Source organism: Apium graveolens, chromosome 4 (assembly GCF_009905375.1).
Source record: "Apium graveolens cultivar Ventura chromosome 4, ASM990537v1, whole genome shotgun sequence".
Classification (NCBI taxonomy): domain Eukaryota; kingdom Viridiplantae; phylum Streptophyta; class Magnoliopsida; order Apiales; family Apiaceae; genus Apium; species Apium graveolens.
This window is the reverse complement of record NC_133650.1, coordinates 173,200,568-173,220,771: the sequence shown is the minus strand read 5'-3', so window position 1 is coordinate 173,220,771 and position 20,204 is coordinate 173,200,568. Positions and strand designations below refer to the sequence as shown.

General features: G+C 39.9%; 1 non-coding gene across 1 annotated transcript; it reads right to left on the bottom strand.

Annotated features, from left to right (window-relative positions):
• Positions 1-8,953: 8,953 nt before the first annotated feature.
• LOC141723144 (small nucleolar RNA R71) lies at positions 8,954-9,060 on the bottom strand. The gene has a single exon (XR_012576134.1). It is a non-coding gene; the product is annotated as a small nucleolar RNA R71 (small nucleolar RNA).
• Positions 9,061-20,204: the final 11,144 nt, after the last annotated feature.

Here is a 20,204-nt window from a genome sequence, read left to right as displayed (position 1 = left end):
AGCCAGGTTTTGCGCACCAAGCAGAGGCCAGGGGCCTATTTTCAACCTGCCTGGGGGATCCGGGGCAAGGACTCAATATTGGGCAGCACAGCCCTGTCCAAGGAATGGTCCAAACATTCCATCTCTCCGGTGGACTATCAAGACTTTGTCCTCCAACAGGACTTAGAGGGGAACGAGCTTTTTGGAGCCCAAGCCCTGGCGACAGTACGCACTTTACTTATGCCTTTTACACTTTTCTTTTCATGCTTCTTTTCTAAAGTTTTGCTATTTCTCTTGCAGGCTAACGCCCATTTTCAAGGGGCAATTCACCAAGCTAAGGCTTGGAAGGTTGGCCTGGAAGATGCCAACAAGAAGTTGGAGGAGGCCAACCAAAAAATTGAGGCCCTTGAAGCTCAATTGGCTTCTTCCACTTCTGACCTGGAGACGGCCCGGGCTGAAAACGTAATCTTGAAGGCGCAGAAGGACAAAGCCTTTGACGGCTGGATGGATACCCAAGAATTCAAAGACCTGATGGTGGAGCATGACGCCCTTCTTCACCCAGTCAGCTACAAGGAGGGTTGGGACGCTGCTGTGGAGGCTATCCAGGATGAGTTTCCCGAGATCCTTGAGCAGTCGCCCTTTCCCTGCCCTGTGCGGGTTCCAGAGCTTGGAGGCGTTACTGAGAAGCTTGCTGGCATGATCAGGGATGGAGAAGAGGAAGATTCTTCTGAGGAGGAACTCGAGCCTGCTACTAAGAAGGCAAGGGTGGAAGAACCTTCAAAAGTAGTGCCTCAACAGCCATCATCTCCTGCAGAGGGAACTTCCACAGGGACTTCGGAGGGTTCGACTGAGACTTCTGAAGAGACGACTGAAACTTCCGAGGAGTCGTCGGATAGTGGTTCTGAAGAATCTCAACCTTCCAAGGCCTAATTTTTTTGTATATCTTCTTTATGAACTTTATTTTTATCAGAAGTTGTTACCCTTTGGGGTTAAATTTTGTATGTTGCTCCTTCGGCCTCTTATCATTATAGTCTTAATGTGTGTTTAAACATCCTTTAGATAGAAATAACTTAAAACTCTTTAATATGAAGTCTGGTTTTTCAAAACCTTACATAGCATGGGTTCGACCCTAATCAATAATAACTTGACAATGTAAATTCTACTGGAATATAAAATCCTACGCAAGCAAAGCTTCCAGGTGCTTTTAAACCTACTTGCCATAATGACAAGTGAGAATCGTACTTCGCCTATCTTACACGTAGTAAACCTTCAGGTTTTGTGCGTGCCAGGTCCTCGGGACTTCAAAACCATCCACAGTCTCGAGCTTGTAGGTTCCTCTACCTTGAACACTCTTGACTCTGTACGGCCCTTCCCAATTTGGGGCAAGCTTCCCTTTTTGTCCTACACCAGATGCTTCTATCTTCCTCAAGACTAGATCGCCTTGTTTAAAAAACCTTTCTTTAACCCTTAGGTTGTAGTAGAATGAAGCTTTTTTCTGATATTCTACTATCTTTGCATGTGCTTTATCTCGCACTTCATCGATTAAATCCAGGGCTAGCTTCTGCCCTTCCTCATTTTCTTTCTCATCAAAAGCCTGAATCCTTGGAGAAGAATGTGATATCTCCACGGGAACTACTGCTTCTGCCCCATATGCCAACATGAAAGGGGTCGCACCTGTCGTGACTCTACAGGTAGTCCTATATGCCCATAATATGGGAAGTATCTCATCCACCCAATTATTTCTTGACTTCTCGATCCTCTTCTTTAATCCGTCCAGAATTATTCGATTTGCAACTTCTGCTTGCCCATTAGCTTGTGGGTGAGCGACAGAGGTGAACCGTAACTCAATTTCATTTTCTTCACAGTACTTCTTGAATTCCTCATTATTGAATTGCGTTCCATTGTCAGTGACGAGGATACGGGGAATTCCATATCGGCACATAATATTTTCCCACAGGAATTGTGCAACCTGCTTAGTTGTGATTTTGGCCAAAGGTTTGGCTTCGATCCACTTGGTGAAATAATCAATGGCTACAATCAGAAACTTCCTTTGTGCTGTGGCCATAGGAAAAGGCCCTAGAATATCCATCCCCCACATAGCAAAGGGAATAGGTGAGTTGATAGAGGTCAGCATCTCGGGGGGTTGTCTGGCGACTGGTGCATGCTTCTGACAACGATCACACTTCTTTACATATTCTTTGGCATCAGCCATCATTTCTGGCCAATAGAAGCCTAAACGAGTTATCTTATGAGCCAAGGCCCTGCCCCCCAAGTGTTGCCCACAAATGCCTTCATGCACTTCCTCAAGAGCCAAGCGTGCCTCATCGGGCCTGAGACGCCTCAAGTAAGGAACCACGAAAGATCTTTTATATAGAATCCCATCTATCAAAGAGTACCTTAGTGCTCGAACAGTTAACTTCCGTGCCTCAATTGTATCGCTTGGCAACCAACCGGTCTGAATGTGAGCCTTGATGGGATCAATCCATGACGTCCCCAAGCCTACGGGAGCCACAAGTTTAACATCTATGCTTCGTGTCTTCAAAACACGGAAGTACACACTTCCTGAACTTTTTTCAATCTCAGATGAAGCAAACTTTGATAGCGCATCTGCTTTAGCATTTTCTTCCCTTGGAATGTGTTCAACATGGCATTCATTAAATTGGGTCATCACAGCCCTTACTAGGCGAACATACTTTGCCATCGTATCATCCTTTGCTTCAAATTCTCCCTTTACCTGGGATATGATCAACTTCGAGTCTCCACGGACCTTTAAGTTTTCGACTCTAAGTGTCCCAGCTAGACCAAGGCCAGCAATCAGGGCTTCATACTCTGCCTCATTGTTTGTGGTTGGGAAGTCTAGCTTCATGGCATACTCAATTAAGAATCCATCAGGGCTTTGCAAAACCAACCCTGCTCCACTGGAATTTGTTTTTGATGCTCCATCAAAATAGAGAACCCAATATTCTTTCTCCTTGTCCCCATTGTCGACTCCCTTTTCTTGAGGTGTGGTATCTTCCTGCCCCCCGACTTCTTGGTTGGGTATGGTACATTCCACCACGAAGTCAGCTAGTGCCTGGGCTTTTATGGCCATACGTGGCTTATACTTGAGATCGAACTCTCCCAACTCTATTGCCCACTTAATTAGTCTCCCACTTGCCTTGGGACTGTGAATGATATTTCTCAGTGGCTGATTTGTTAGCACTTCAATTTGGTGAGCTTGAAAATAAGGACGCAGCTTTCTTGAAGCCATCACCAAGGCTAAAGCGAATTTCTCAATGGCTGAATAATTCAACTCAGCACCATGCAAAATTTTGCTGACATAGTATACGGGTTTCTGGACTTTCAGTTCCTCCTTAACCAACACCGCGCTCAAGGCGCTTTCTGAAACAGCCAAGTACAAGAATAAAACTTCACCCAAAACTGGCTTGGTCAACAACGGGGCCTGGCCCATATACTTCTTTAACTCTTCAAATGCCTTCTGATTTTCCTCACTCCATACAAAGTTTTTAATGTTCTTTAATGACTTGAAGAATGACAAACACTTGTCTCCTGACTTGGAGATGAATCGCCCTAGCGCAGCAACCCTTCCTGTGAGTTTCTGAACATCCTTGACAGTTTTTGGGGGTTCCATGTCCAGGATTGCCTTTATTTTATCGGGGTTAGCCTCAATTCCCCTCTTTGAGACCATCAATCCCAAGAATTTTCCAGATCCTACTCCGAAGGCACACTTCGTGGGATTCAACATCATCTTGTGGTACCTCAGGACCTCAAAAGCTTCCCTCAAATGGGTTATATGATCAATCTTTACTAGACTCTTGACTAGCATGTCATCAACATAGACTTCCATAGTCTTCCCAATAAGATCCTTAAAAATTTTATTCACCAACCTTTGATAGGTGGCTCCTGCATTCTTGAGACCAAACGCCATAACAAGATAACAATAAACACCAAAGTCAGTGATAAATGATACCTTTGGAATGTCATCCTTATGCATTTTGATCTGGTTGTATCCGCTAAATCCATCCATGAAACTCAGCATCTCATGTCCAGCGGTGGCATCAATCAAAGTATCAATTCTAGGCAGCGGAAAACAGTCTTTGGGGCATGCATCATTCAGATCGGTGAAGTCTATACACATCCTCCACTTTCCATTAGCCTTCTTCACCATTACAGGGTTTGCTAACCACTCCGGAAATTGAATCTCCTCAATGAAACCAGCCTCTAAGAGCTTTTCCACTTCCTGCTTTATAGCCTCTTGTCTTTCCGGGGCAAAATTTCTTTTCTTTTGTTTCACTGTCTTCCGGCTTGGATCCACGTTTAACTTGTGGGTAATTAACCCCGGGTCTATGCCTGGCATATCAGCTGCTGACCATGCAAACACATCACTATTTTCTTGCAAAAATTTCACTAACTTCCCTCTAAGGGGCTCCTCTAATGTAGCTCCAATGAAAGTCATCCTCTCAGGATTCTTGGGATCTAAAGGAACCGAAACCAATTCTTCTGCTGGCCTTCCTCTATTCTCATCATTTTCTCGAACATCCATATCTTCAATAGGAAGAACCTGCCCCCCGACTCCATCTGCCCTCAAAGAGGCCACATAACAGCTTCTAGCCATTTTTTGATCTCCCCTCTCTTCTCCAATCCCATTTCGGGTGGGAAACTTCATGACTGAATGGTAGGAAGAGGGGACTGCCTTGAAGGCATGTATCCCTGTTCTCCCCATGATAGCATTATAAGTTGAACTAGCCTTTACCACCACAAAATCCAGCATCTGCGTTGCTTGCCTTGGCTCCGTACCTATGGTGGTTGGTAATTTAATTATCCCTTCCACAGGACATTCTACTCCAGCAAATCCATATATCGGCATGTCGGTTGGTGTCAACTGGGAGTCGTTATACCCCATCCTTAGAAAGGTGTCGTGGAGCAAGATATCCACAGAAGCACCATTATCCACAAGGACCCTCTTAACCGGGCTATTTCCTATTATCGGCGTTATGACCAGCGGGTCGTCATGGGGAAACTTCACACCCTCTAGGTCGGAATCATCAAAAGCCAATGTTACTTCTGTCCTGGCCCTCTTCGGGGCTTCTCCAACAATATGCATAACCTCTCTAGTATATGCCTTTCTGGAATTTTTGGACAATCCAGCAGCAGTTGGACCTCCAAAGATCGTGTTTATTACAGGCCCTCGAGGTCTCGGCCCTCCATAAATGGTGTTTATAACTGGTCCTCTAGGTTGGGGATTCCGCCCCTGATCATCTTGGTCCCTCCTACGATCTTCAAAGTTCTTCCTTCCATTATTGTTTCTGTCTCCTCCATCTCCAGTATACTTGTTCAGCCTTCCTTTTCGAATCAAAAACTCAATTTCATCTTTCAACTGCCTACACTCATCGGTGTCATGGCCAACATCTTTGTGAAACCTGCAATACTTGCCCTTATCTAGCTTGGCGGGATCAGCCTTCAAGGGCTTAGGCCAGTGAATATCTCTGTCTTTCTCAATCTCCATCAAAATCTGACTTCTGGGGGCATTCAGCTTAGCGTATTCAGTGAACTTTTGCCCAGGTCCTCCCTTCTTGGGGGTTGAATCAGGGTTTTGTTCAGTTCTAGGATACTTATCCTTAGCGATGTACTCCAAATCAGTTTTTCGTTTCTTGCCTCCAGTGGGCTCATTACTTACTACGGTCTTCCTCATACTCTCTTCAACCTTGATATACTTCCCTGCCCTCTCTTGGAGCTGCAACATGCTCTCAGGGGGTCGTTTGGCCAAAGACATCTTGAAAAACTCATCCCTAGTTCCTTGTTGCAGCGCTATCATGGCTACCTTATCATCAAGGTCTGGGACTTTTAAAGCCTCCTTTGTAAAACGATTTAGGTAATCTCTTAAGGATTCTTTAGCTCCCTGCACAAGACTCATAAGAGATGCTGAACTTTTCTCATGGACTCTTCCACTGATGAATTGCTTAATAAAAGCCTGACTTAATTCTCTGAATGATCCAATAGAATTTGGGGGTAGGCGACTGTACCATCTTTGAGCCATACCCGACAGGGTTTGAGGGAAGGCCCGACATTTTATAGCATCATTCACGGGTTGCAGCAGCAGTGCATTAGAGAATGTCCTAACATGATTAGCGGGGTCTCCCGTGCCATCATAGGCTTTGATAGTGGGCATCTTAAATTTTCTTGAGATATGGGCATTCATTATCTCTTCTGTGAAGGGTGGAGTTGGATCATCAGGATCTCCAAGGGGAAGGAGATTGCTTGGATCAGTTCTTGGGACAGCAGCCCTTCTTCTTACCGGACCATCCAGGTCTATGATAGGAGGAGGATTTCTCCCCCTAGGAGGTATGTGGGGTCTGGTGGCTTGGTAAGCCTCCAAATCACGCCTCAGCCTTTGGATTTCAGCCTCATGAGCCCTGATCTTTTCCTGCACTTCTTGGGGATTCGCCCCTGGGGTGCTTTGGGGGCGTTGCCTTCCATCGGGCATTGGCTCTTTTCCAGGACGCCTCCTTCTCGGGGCCACTTCATCATCCGAAGATTCGGAGTCTCTCTCAGTGTATGGACCAGAAAATTCCCGATCCTCAGGGATAGGATCCAAACCTCGTATATAGGGGGGCGACCGCCCTCGTGCTTCGCTTCGCCCAGCATATCCACTTCCTCCAACCTCAGGGTGAAGGGGCATCCCATAAGGGGGGTTAGTAGTAACAATAGTTGAGTATTCATACCCGACGGGTCGAGAATTCACAGGTATATGTATTTGTTGAACTTGAGGATTCGTACCTTGAACAGTCGGGGGAGTTGTCCCTTGTGGCTGAGGATGAGTTGCCCCTGTCTGGGCTTCCCCCTGAGTAGATGCATAAGTTGAATGGGGAGGAACCTCCACGGTTGATGAAATCACCTGGGTTGTCCCTGATGGTGTTCCCTCCTCCAAAGTGCTGGTTGTTCTCCGTGTTCTCGCCATGGTTGTTGTTGCGTATTCCCACAGACGGCGCCAAATGTTATGGATTAAAACTACTATATATAATTGCTGTATTTAATACTAAGGAACGTGAGCTTCGAGGCTCGGTTTGACTGCTCTTGTGTTTCGTGACTCAATCTGCCTTAACAAGATGCCTACGTACCTTGCTGATTACCAAGGATCAAGTCAAAAAACGTAGTTCTGATTGGTGGGGGTGAGACCCCTTATATAGATGTGGGAGTCCTTGAATTGGACTTGGTATAGGAGACTTGGTGGATAAGCCTCTGAATTAGGATAGACTTAGGAGTCCTAGGAAGTAGGAAGCTGATTCCTTATCCTTTTAGGTCCCCTTGAGGCTAATCTCTAAGGACTTATATCCTCATCGGGACTCTTTTCAACATCTGATTTCTCCCTTATTAATTAATTACGAAATTAATTAATAATCAGGGCTTTTTGGGCCTTTTTTTATTCCACCAGGCCTGATCTGGTCCGTCAGGCTTAACCTTTCTGGTCTGAATATTATACATCTTATTATTGGGTCCAGCAGCCCATTATTAATAAAATCAGGATTTATTTATCCCTATCAAATACTTTAAAATTCTCTTGTAGTATTCATAACCTTTTTATTATCATGTTTTCATTGGAACACATGATCACGAACCTGTCGATTATGAACTAATCGTTATCATGGGATTCTAACAGATTTATTTATGGAGTTTAGTAGTTGATTGCCTTAAAGTTTTCAGTGTGTGATGAGTTATTGATTTCCTCATATGGTCGTGCTTAATCTTCTTGGATGCGTAGCTAACATCTAAGTTGTATTGTTAATCGCTATTGAATGTGAAAGTGGATATAGGGGTTTAGAACTTGCCATGCTAGCATAGGTTTATGGATGTCTTAACATGCATGATTCGTAGTGTAATTTTAACCATCTTACGCTGCCCTATGTGATCTCAATGGATAACTTGCTCGTAAACTGTTATGTTTTCAAATCTTATAGACATATAGGGTCTAAACATAATTGGTGTATGTTAACTTCTATCTAATTTGTGGATACTGAGTGGTAGGGTATACGTATATTGAAAGATAATGTGTACTAATTTCATGTTTTCTGATTAGTTTTTATAACCGTCAGATACTATGATTATGGGCATACACTCTGAATGAAGTATTTAATGAAGTTGGAATCCCATGTTTTATTTCATATAAGTAACTTGATTTTAGTCTCTTAGTTAATTCATTCTAGCATAATTACTTTTAGATAATCAAACTCAATTTGATACTTGTCTTATCAGTTAATAATAATCATACATTGTTGCATAAATGCACATTCTAAATTAAACAAATGTCTGTGGGAATGAATTAAAATTAATCTTATACTACTTTTGACCTCGTACACTTGTGTGTTTTTGTGCGAACAAGTTTTTGGCGCCGCTGCCAGGGATCGGTGTTAAATTTAGTTTATGTGCTTGTCATTAGTTGTTGTTAAAGTTCAATGAATCAGATTATTTCTCTTACCAATTTTAGTTTGCTTAAGCGTTTCAGGTATTCGAGCGAGCGTGTATGTGAACACGATCTCAATCTCGTAAGGACACACTAGAACAAGTAGAAACGGAAGTGATCATTGCAATGGGAGAACCAATAGCAGACTCGAAAGCATTGAAGGATTATTCTCAACCGAAAATCAATGTCATTTAGTCTAGCATTGTTAGACCAGCCATTGCAGCTAATACCTTTGAAATCAAGCCTGACACGATTCAAATGGTACAAAGTTCAGTCCATTTTGGGGGAGCTCCAAAGGAAGATCCCAATATGCACATTAGGGATTTCATCAAGATTTGTGACACCTTCAAGTTCAACGGTGTTTTTGAAGATGCTGTGAAACTGAGACTTTTTTCATTTTCTCTGAGGGATAAAGCTAAGAGCTGGTTGCACTCTCTACCAGCAGGTTCTATTGCGACGTGGGAGGATCTTTCTCAGAAATTTCTTAATAAATTATTTCCTATGGCAAAAACAGCTGCAATCAGGAATGCTCTCACTCAATTTGCAGAGCAATCGGGAGAATCTTTATGTGAAGCTTGGGAGTGCTACAAGGAGATGCTTAAGAAGTGTCCTCTTCATGGAATGCCTGATTGGATGGTAATCAATTGCTTCTATAATGGGTTGGGAGCAAAGTTGAGACCTTTCGTGAATAATGTATAATGTAATATAATCCCTTTAACCAAATATTATAGATTAAACTAGACGCATGTAATGTGTCATCCTCATCATATTTTAATCCAAGTTTCCTTGATCAATGGGTAGACTATTATATCAAATCAAGATTTGAGCGTGGCCACGCATTTCATACTCTAGCTCACACAAGAGGCCAATAATATCACTCCTACAATAGGAGGGCTAAATCCCATCTAGATCATTCATATTTCTCATATGATTCATAATATACCCAATATCCACTTTTATCATTACCCGGTCAAGGATAACTTTCAATGGAATCAATGTATATTAATTTCAGTATAGAAATATAATGACTTAATGTCTAAGGACCATTACATCATTATCACTGTGAGAATTACTAATGACACACCAGACTTGTAGAATCTCACATCGGGTCTGTCCAGCACCATGTACATTTACATATGCTTGTGTTTTTTACTTTAGTATCATTATACCTATGATCAATGAGATGTGATCATCAGTCAACAAATACACCAGTCTTAATGCATTATTATTTTCCCTTAATAATAAAACTTGATTGGGGACCTTTAGGAATATAGATACTATTCTAATAATCTAATTTCTAAGTCACGTACTTAGAGATATATAATTGCATATCATATTCCAAGGACATTTATTAATCTAACATTTATATTGCAGTAAATTAAGAATTAATAAATTATAAAGGGAATAATTGAGAGGACATAAATATTAATAATCCAAATGCCTTAAACTAAAACATCATAGTGTTGTCTCTAGGGCACTAACACTAATAAAATCATCTACACATCTTTGGATGCAAGTGTTTTGTTCTAAGAACACATCCTGAAATGCTTGGATAATTTGACAGAATAGCTGTTGAAGGCATTTTTGTTGGGTATCCTTTATCAAAAGCATACAAAGTCTTCAATCTGAGAATGAGGACAATCGTTGAATCAATTCATGTTTCCTTTTATGACAAGAAGATCACTGGAATTGAAGAATACTCATATGAAGAACTTATGTTTATAAATAAAAGACTCAGTTCAGGAGATCTTCTACATTATGAAGAATTACTCCACTCTGGAGACAAGCCATATCCTGATAATGAGTCAAATCCCGATGACGACTCTGATCCTGATTTAGTGTTAGTTCATGAAGATCCATATGTTGAGGGGGAACAACATCCACAGACAGAAAGTGACGATACTAGTAAGTCAAATTTTGATGATGAAGATGAATCAGGAAATACAGGATCTACTGAAAATTTCTCAAACGAAACAGATGATAACTCATCAGGAGGAAATCATTCAAATGAAAATCAAAATCAGTCTGTTAACCAGTCTTCAAACAGAAGTCCTTCCCAATCAGGAACAGACAATAATAATACATGGGGGAGCTTCACATGGAGATGATAACATAAGTGCAGGGGGAGAATGAAGAAATGAGACTGAACTACCAAAGGCTGTGAAATGGACACAAGTTTATACTCCTAATCTTATTATAAGGGATCCTATGGCTAGAGTCTAAACCATAAGTGTAACTGGACATGAATGTCTTTACCACAACTTCCTTTATAAGGAAGAACCAAAGAAAGTAGAAGACGCACTAAAGGATACTGATTGGATTCAAGCAATGCAGGAGGAGTTGAATGAGTTTGAAAGGAATGAAGTCTGGAAACCTGTTCCAAGGTCAAAGAATAAATCAGTAGTTGGCACAAAATGGGTTTTTCGAGATAAGACAGATTCAGATGGCACAATAGTCAGGAGCAAAGCTAGACTTGTTTCAAAGGGCTACTCGCAACAAGAGGGTATTGATTATGATGAAACATTTGCTCATGTGGCAAGACTGGAAGCTATTCGAATCTTCTTAGCATATGCTGCTCACAAGAATGCAAGGTCTTTCAGATAGATGTTAAAAGTACATTTCTGAATGGTGAATTAGAAGAAGAAGTATATGTTGACCAACCACCTAGCTTCATTGATCCAAAGTTTCCTGATCATGTGTACAGACTTGACAAAGCCTTATATGGGCTCAAACAAGCACCAAGGGCCTGGTATGAAACACTTGCTAAATTTTTGATCGAAAGTGGTTTCAAAAGAGTTACTATTGACAAAACCTTGTTTTACATAAATAAAGGAAGTGATCTATTTTTGGTGCAAATTTATGTTGATGATATTATTTTTGGGTCTACTACCGACAATCTGTGCAAGAAATTTTCTGATCTTATGAAGTCAAGGTATGAAATGAGTATGATGGGAGAGTTGAGTTACTTTCATGGACTACAAGTTACACAAACTGATGAGGGAATTTTCATTAAACAGTTTAAGTATATAAACAATTTATTGACTCGGTTCAATATGCAAGAAAGTTCAACTGTTGTAACTCCAATAGCGACTGCTACTAAGTTAGATCCAGACTAAGGTACAGAAACTGATGTTGTTATGTATCTAGGTATGATTGGTTCATTGCTTTATCTAACTGCTATTAGACCAAATATAATATATGCAACCTCCTTGTATGCAAGATTTCAGGCCAAGCCCATATAATCTCATTTACTTACTGTAAAGAGAATTATGAGATACTTAAAGGGGACTCCATCTATTGGTTTATGGTTTTCAAGAGAATCAGATTCCAGTCTGATCAGTTATTCTGATACAGACTTTACTGGATACAAAATTGACAGGAAGGGTACCTTAGGTGGTTGTCAGTATTTGGCAAAGCAAGAAACTTAAATCAATCTCTACATCAACGGCTGAAGGTGAATACATTGTCGTTGGCAGTTGTTGTGCTCAGATTCTTTGGATGCAAAATCAACTAATGGACTATGGATTATCTTACACAAAGATTCCTATCTTTTGTGACAATCAAAATGTAATTGCAATGACAGGTAATCCAGTATAACACTCACTCACAAAATATATCAGTATTCGGTATCATTTTATCAAGGAGCATATTAACAAAGGAACAATTGAGCTTCATTTAGTTCCGATTGATCATCAAGTAGCTGATATCTTCACCAAGCCTTTACCTGAAGCAACGTTTGGAAAATTACTTCATGAGCTTGGTATGGTTAACTATGTGAAGAATTGAGATGTCAAATTCTGCTCTACACGTTAGATCCTGATATATTTAATCCTGACGATGTGATTCTTGCATTGGTTGTGAGTATGATATGATTATGTTCAATAATTTTTCCTAAGTAATACTTGATTTACATTAAGTATATTTGCGAATTATTTTTGTGCATTATAATTGAGTTATTTGTAAAGTGGTAGCATGTTTGCTAATTTTTTGGTGCATTATCACATGTTCTCCTTGAAAATTATGCATGTTTTTCAGAATCAAACATTAATTTTGGTATTATTAATTCTCTTCAATCAGCACATGCCATGTGTATTAGTGTCTTATAGTCTATTAAAGATTTAAAATCATTATCTTTCTTTTAAAGACACACACTATACACGAACTGCTTGATATCGATTTTCTCTCTCTTTGCAAAAACCTTAAGTTTTTGAATGGTTAACACTGAGTCTGCTTCATTGTTCTCTGTAATTAATTATGTGTTTAAACACAAGACTTTTCCAGCTAAAAATATCAAAGCCCCTTTGCATGAAACTGATAATCCTAATATTTTCAGAGTAACAGGATTTTTTTAGCCCAAAACGATATTGGGTGTGCTCTCACTGCTCCTAGAATTTGGTTTAAGCAGGTTATGCAGATTTGGGGGAATTCGACTGTTGATGCTGAGAAAGGGGTGATTCTCTTCACACATAAAAATTAGTAATATGAGATCAACGCTAATGTGGTTGAGGCAGCTTTGAAATTTCCTGCTTTGAATGGCAAGATTCCATTTGTGACTCCCACTTCGACACTCTTTGAATGGGTCAGATATATTGGTCATGCCATTGATTTCACCAAGGCTCAGAAGATGTTCAGAACAAAGCTCTGGAAAGAATGGAATTTCTTCTTTGATTGTCTACGTAGAGATTTTCTGAATAAGGTATCTAATTTTGATGCTCTTCCATTATCATCACTGCAGATAGGTTATTCATTGATATTTAGTCATACTTTTGATTATGGTAACACTATTATGCAATTCATGATAGCTCAATTTAGTGATAAACCTGGTGGTGTTGGTTACACTAGGTTCTTACAATTGATTTTTACATATCTTTTACCTGGTGAAAGTTTTGAAAATGATGAATTAGTGATGAACTTTCAAATTAATTTTAAATCTTTGACTGATTTAGTAAAAAGGAAAGATACTTTCAAGAGAAAAACGGTTTTACCTCGAGAATTGTGGGTATTTTTGTCTAACAAAATGCCTAACTAATATAGTTTTTCAAATCCTGACACTATGGGACATGACACGTCCAATCCTGTTCCTGACCCAAGTGTTCATTTTTCTTCACTTAAATCGAAACATAAAATCACATCTGATTCTTCTCAAAAGGAATTAGTTGTAAAATCGAAGACAATAGCTAAATCTGATTTCTTTCCAAGAAAATCAGGTCTACAGGCTGTTTCATTCTCACCTATATCTTTGGAGCAACAAGGTAAAGTAAGGAAGAAAAGTGTTTCATCAGTAACACACAAGACGAAGCTTGCAGAAAGCAAGAAAAGGAAAGTTAGAACTAGTACCAACCTAGTTGATGAATCAACATATTCTGAAAGTGACAGTGATGGTCCAATTATTTTTAAGAAGCCTGCTAGACCCGTGGAGGTTACTGGTGTTAGTATAGGAGAAGATCAAAATTTGGTTGTAGCTGCTAAACCTAAGTAAAGAAGATTACTGAAGTTAGCAGAAAAGATTCACAAGAAACCAGATGGTCTTCAAGTATTGGCTAATATTGCTCTGGATCAGAAATCTACAAATCTTGACAAATCTTTGTCAAATCCTAACAGGTCTCAAGCAATTCCTGACAAGTTTATGACAATTCTCATCAAACAATTTCTACAAGAAAAATAGCCAAGGAAGTTAAAATTACTATGGAAGTTGATCTATAGAATTCTATCAAGAGGAAAGCAAAGACTTCATCTATTTCTAAATTCAAGAAGATCACACTTCAATCACCACAGAAGGGGTACAATACACAAGAACCATCTTCTCAAAGTGAAGATGCACCTGTTAAAGCCCCAACTATATAAGAACCACCTACTCAAAGTGTAGGTGCAAGCATTTTCTCACATCTGACTATTCCTGCGACATCTTTGACGAAGCTTACCAGGAAAAATGAGAAGTTTATATGGAACGAGAAGTGTGAAGAAAGTTTTAAAAAATTGAAGAAAAGATTAATCACGACACCTGTTTTGTCACTCCCAGATGATCAAGGAAATTTTGTAATCTAGAGTGATGCTTATCATACAGGATTAGGTTGTGTTTTGATACAGCATGAAAAAGTTATTGCATATGCGTCTAGACAACTGGAACCACGTGAGCAGAAATATCCTACTCATGACTTGGATCTAGTAGCAATAGTATTCACTTTGAAAATTTGGAGACACTATCTATATGGGGAAAAATGTGAGATTTATACGGATCATAAGAGTTTGAAGTACATATTCACACAAAAGGAACTCAATATGTGACAGAGAAGATGGTTAGAGTTGATCAAGGACTATGATTGTGCAATTAACTATCACTAAGGAAAAGGTAATATAGTGGCAGACGGGTTAAACAGAAAGGAGAGATTTAACGTGTTGACAGTACCAGAAGAATTATACAAGGAATTTCAGAAATTGGTATTGGAGATCAGAGTTTGTAAGCCTAATGAAGCAAAGGTTTATAGTATGGCTTTTCAGCAAGAGTTGTTAAAGAAGATAAAGAAGTGTCAAGAGGAAGTAATGAAACAAGATATCAATCTTTTGGTAGGAGAGAAGTAATGTACTCAGAAGGATGATCAAGATATTCTCAGATTCTCTTCCAGAATTTGGATTCCAACAGTGACAGAGTTAAAGAATGAAATTCTACAGGAAGCTCATAATTCAAGGTATTCAATCCATCCAGGGAGTACCAAGATGTACAGAGATTTAAAGGAGGATTATTGGTGGCCAGATATGAAAAGAGAAATTGCGGAATAGGTCAACAAATGTTATACATGTCAAAGAGTTAAGGCGGAGCACCAGAGACCAAGTGGATTATTGAAACCATTAAAGATTCCAGAGTGGAAGCGGGAGCACATTGCCATGGATTTTATAGTCAGATTTTCAAGGAAAAAAGTGAACCACGATGCCATTTAGGTTATATTGGACAAATTAACTAAGGGAGCTCATTTTATTCCTATTAATGAAAGATTTTTATTGGACAAGTTGGTTCACATGTATTTGGAGATAGTAGTTCTTTATGGAGTCCCTGTGTCTATTATATTTGATCGAGATCCAAGATTTAATTCAAGATTTTGGAAAAGTTTTTAAAAATTTCTGGGAACTAGACTGAATATGAGTACAGCTTATCATCCACAGACGGATGACCAAAGTGAAAGAATGATTCAGATAATTGAGGACATGTTACGTGTTTGTGCTATTGATTTTAGAGGAAGTTGGGACGAGCATTTGCCCTTAGTAGAATTTTCTTACAACAACAATTATCATGTCAGTATCGGAATGCTTCCCTATGAAGTTCTTATGGACGCAAATGTCATTACCAGTGTATTGGGATGAAGTCAGAGAACGTATGATACTTGGACCCGAGTTGGTGCAACAAACAAAATAAGTTATTGAAGTTATTCAGAAATGGTTAATTGCAGCCCAGGATCTTCAAAGGAAATATGCAGATCAGTCAAGAAAGAATATGGAATTCGAAGACGGAGATTTGGTATTGTTGAAAGTGTCATCGTGGAAAGGATTGACTAGATTCGTGTTATGGATTAAAAACTAAGGTATATTAACTATTGTGTTTATTGCTATGGTTTGGGAGCTCAAGGCCTTTAATGGCTGCTCTCGTGTTTCATAGCTTAACTCTGCCTTTCCGAGATGCCTACGTATCTCTGTGAATTAGAAAATCAAGCCAAAAATATAGTTCTTGTTTGTGGGGGTGAGGCCCCTTGTATAGGTGTTGGGAGTCCTTGAATTGGACTAGATCTAGGAGACTTGGTGAGTGAGTCTTAGAATTAGAATGGACTTTGGAGTCCTAGGAAGTAGGAAATTGATTCCTTATCTTATTGGGTCCCTTGGAGGCTGATCCACAAGGATGTATGACCCTGTTAGGACTCATCTTGATAGCTATTTTCTCCCTTATAAATTAATTACGAAATTAATTAATATTCAGGGTTTTGGGCCTTGTTAGCTGGGGTTCGTTACTGGAACATATCAAGTTTAATTGACCCAACATTAATTGTTCCCTTACAGGGTATCGTTTTTGCGTAAAGTGTGGAGCGACCTACACATTCACAACGATTAGCCTTGCACGCGGCTTCTGGGTTATTTTTAGAACTTTCCTAATATTTTCTTACCTTTTTCCTCTTTTTAGGAATTTTCTGGTATTTTTCAGGAATTTTCCCTTAATTTCTGGGATTTACAGAAAATTTTCCTTAATATTCAAGAATTTTTCCTTTATTTTCAGAATTTATAATTTTTTCTGGATTTATTCTCAATTTCTGACTCAAAATCGATCATGAGATGTGCCAAATCAATCAAGATTCCTGATCGAAATCGATCAGGATCCTGATCGAACTAGCTATCAATCTGTCCCTCTGGTCGATGGAATTTCGATCAGGATTTATGCAAAATCAACCAAGAATCCTGATCGAATCAATCAGGATCCTGATCGAAATAGCTTACAATTCGTCGATCTGGCCGATGAAATTTCGACCAGGATTCCTGATCGAAATCGATCAGGATCCTGATCGAATTGAGTGCATTTTTTACAGTGAGGTCTGAGATGGAGTAGGCCAGGAATCCTGATCGAAATCGATCAGGATTCTGATCAAATTAAACATGCTTCTTCCTTTTTTTTTGAATAAAAATTTGATCAGGAATTTATCCTTTTTCGATTAGGGCTCTGATCGAACTAAGTGACTTTTTACCCCTCTAATCGAATGAAATTTCGATCACAGTGCTTCCCTTTTTCGATCAGGACTCTGATCGAACTAAGTGATTTTTTTACCCCTTTGATTGAATGAAATTTTGATAGTAGTGCTTCCCTTTTTCGATCAGGACTCTGATCGAACTTAGTGATTTTTTACCCCTTTGATCAAATAAAATTTCGATCACAATACATTTTTCTTTCGATCAGGACTCTGATCGAATAATTTCTTCAAAATTCTGGTCGATTTTTGACCTTTCAGTTTCTATTCCTGCTTCTAGAATGTCTCAGAAGCTTCCCTGTTGCTGGGCTTTTCTTAAATTGGGCCTTTCCTTATGGGCTTTAGGCGCTTCGTATCCCGAGCTTTTCGGCTATAAAAGAGAAATGAGAAGTGAGAATCCTCATTTCAATTCTCACTTATCAAACTTGTCTCAAAACTCTTTCAACTCTCTCTCAATGTTCCTTTCTAGAAAGGGATTTCCGGCGACCTCAGTCACCGTAGCTCCACCACCTTCAAGTTTTTCTGGGTTTCAAGCCTTCATCCAAAGAATATCAATGGCAGATCGTGATCTAGCTCATTTGGGGAAGATGAACACTTCCAAGAGAGGTACTGCCATTCAAATCCAATCTCCCTACACTTCTTTAATTGATATGATAAACTCCAGAGGTGATGAATATCCCTCTTTATCTGACTTAGATTCATACAGCCACGGTAACACTTTTCACGAGTTTGAGGGTAGAATCGAGGCTTTCAACACCACGTATAGGCTTCCTCCCTACCTTAGGATTACCACGGCCACCCCTGGGGATATGATATGTAATTGGGAGGGCGATACTCTGTTTATTTATCGAGGAGCCCTGACCGCATGTCTTAGGTTCCCATTTCACGAATTTATTCCTTGTTTGCTAACAGATGTAAAAATAAACCCCTGTCAACTCCTTCCTAATGCATGGAGGAATATTATTTGTTTTATGGTTCTCTATCTTAGAAATAAATTTCCTCTTTTCGTAGTTGTCTTTAGGAAAATTTTCCAATTTTATAACAGTTCTTTATCTCAACCGGGCTGGGTTTTAATTCGTCAACGACCCAAAATTCCCCATATTTTTTATGGTATATCGATAGTTGAGAATAACTCCAAGTGGAGAGACGAGTTTGTTAGGATGACCTGGGCTGGGGGTGATTGGGCCACACTATTCCGTAGGCCTTTTTGCAAAGTGTCAGATGGTAGTCCTGGTAGCATTAGGCTAACTGATGAGGAGGTGGCCTATCAAGCCCTCATTTCAGATGACGGAAAAATAGACACTTGGACCCTTTTAGAGGAGTTCTCATTGAAGAAAGTTGGTCTCTCTTAATGTACACTCTTTTAGCCCAACTGGGGCTTTAGGATGAGTGATACGGTGGTTGGATCCACCAAACATGCCAAGGACTGGTCGTATCACTCTATCACTCCCCACGACTTCACTGACATTGTCACGGGGAGTGACATTGAGTCCATTGAGCTTCTAGGTTCTCAGGCCCAAGCTGCGGTAACATCCCTTTCTTTTCTCTTCAAATTCCAACTTTCATATTTTTATAAACTTGTGTTAACTCATGTTTCTTTGTGCAGAGCAACACCTACTTCCAGGTGGCCCTTCATCAGGCTAGATCCTGGAAGGGGAATTCAGATGAGTTTGAGAGGGAGATGAAGAAATGGAAGGAGAGAGTCAAGGTCTTGGGGAAGAAGTTGGAGATGAAGGGGGAGGAGCTGTCTAAGGCTCATTCCGAGCTGGTTAAGCTTAGGAGCGATAAGGAAACCATCATTGATAATTACATGGATTCTGATAAATTCAAGAATCATATGGAGATTCATGATGAGTGTCTTTATTCCCTACATTTTACCCAGGGATGGGATGCGGCCATGAAGGCGGTTTCTGAGAGGCATCCGGGCTTAGTTGATCCTAAGGACTTTATAAGTCCTGAGCAGCCTGAGACGGAGGATAGCTTGGATGCCCTCTTTAACTCCCCCCATCCTGATGATCGCATCCTGGATCATAGCACTACCTCACCTCCTACTTCTCCCGCGAAGGTTGCTGAGAAGGAAGGTGCTGAGAAGGAGCAGGGGAAAGAAGGCTCCCACGTGGAGGAGTAGTTTCCTTATGTTTGTTGTCTTTATTCATAACTTATTGTATTCTGAAATCATTTGTACTCGAAACTTGTTACCCTTCGGGGTTTATTTATACTATTTTCTTCTTCATATCCTTCCCTTTAATTTTTCAGCACTTTTTTTAAGTATTATGCTTTTAAGGAGGACGTTCAATAACTTGAACTACTTGGTCCTTTGAGTTGTGCATCAAGCACTCCTTATGATGGAAGAATTCTTGAAGTCTTCTTATTTTAATGGTCAAAGCATGATTTTTGTTCAAATCATACAAAGTATTATCACAACTTCAATGTCCAAAGGTTGAAATAATTTCAAACTCATTAATATAAAGTCTGGTTCTCCAAAACCTTACATGGTATGGGTTCGACCCTTAACAATCATGAATTAAAATGTAAATCCTACTGGAATTAGAATATAAAATCCTACGCAACCAAAGCTTCAAGGTGCTTTTCAACCTGTTTACCACTATAGCATGTATAGGCTATAGGTAGTAAACTTTCAGGTTCTGAGCATGTCAAGTTCGAGGAACTTCTTCTCCTTCCATGGTCTCCATTTTATAAGTTCCTCTCCCTTAAATGCTCCTAACCTTATATGGCCCTTCCCAATTTGGGGCGAGCTTTCCTTTCTGCCCTACTCTAGAGGCTTCCACTTTTCTAAGGACCAAATCTCCTTTCCTGAAAAATCTTTCCTTAACCCTTGGGTTGTAGTAGAACGAAGCTTTTTTCTGATATTCCACTACCTTCGCATGTGCCTCATCTCATACTTCATCAATTACATCCAAGGCTAATCTTTTCCCTTCCTCATTTTCTTCAGCGTTAAAGGCTTGGATCCTGGGAGACGAATGTGATATCTTCACGGGAACAACCGCTTCCGCCCCATATGCCAACATGAAAGGAGTGGCTCTGGT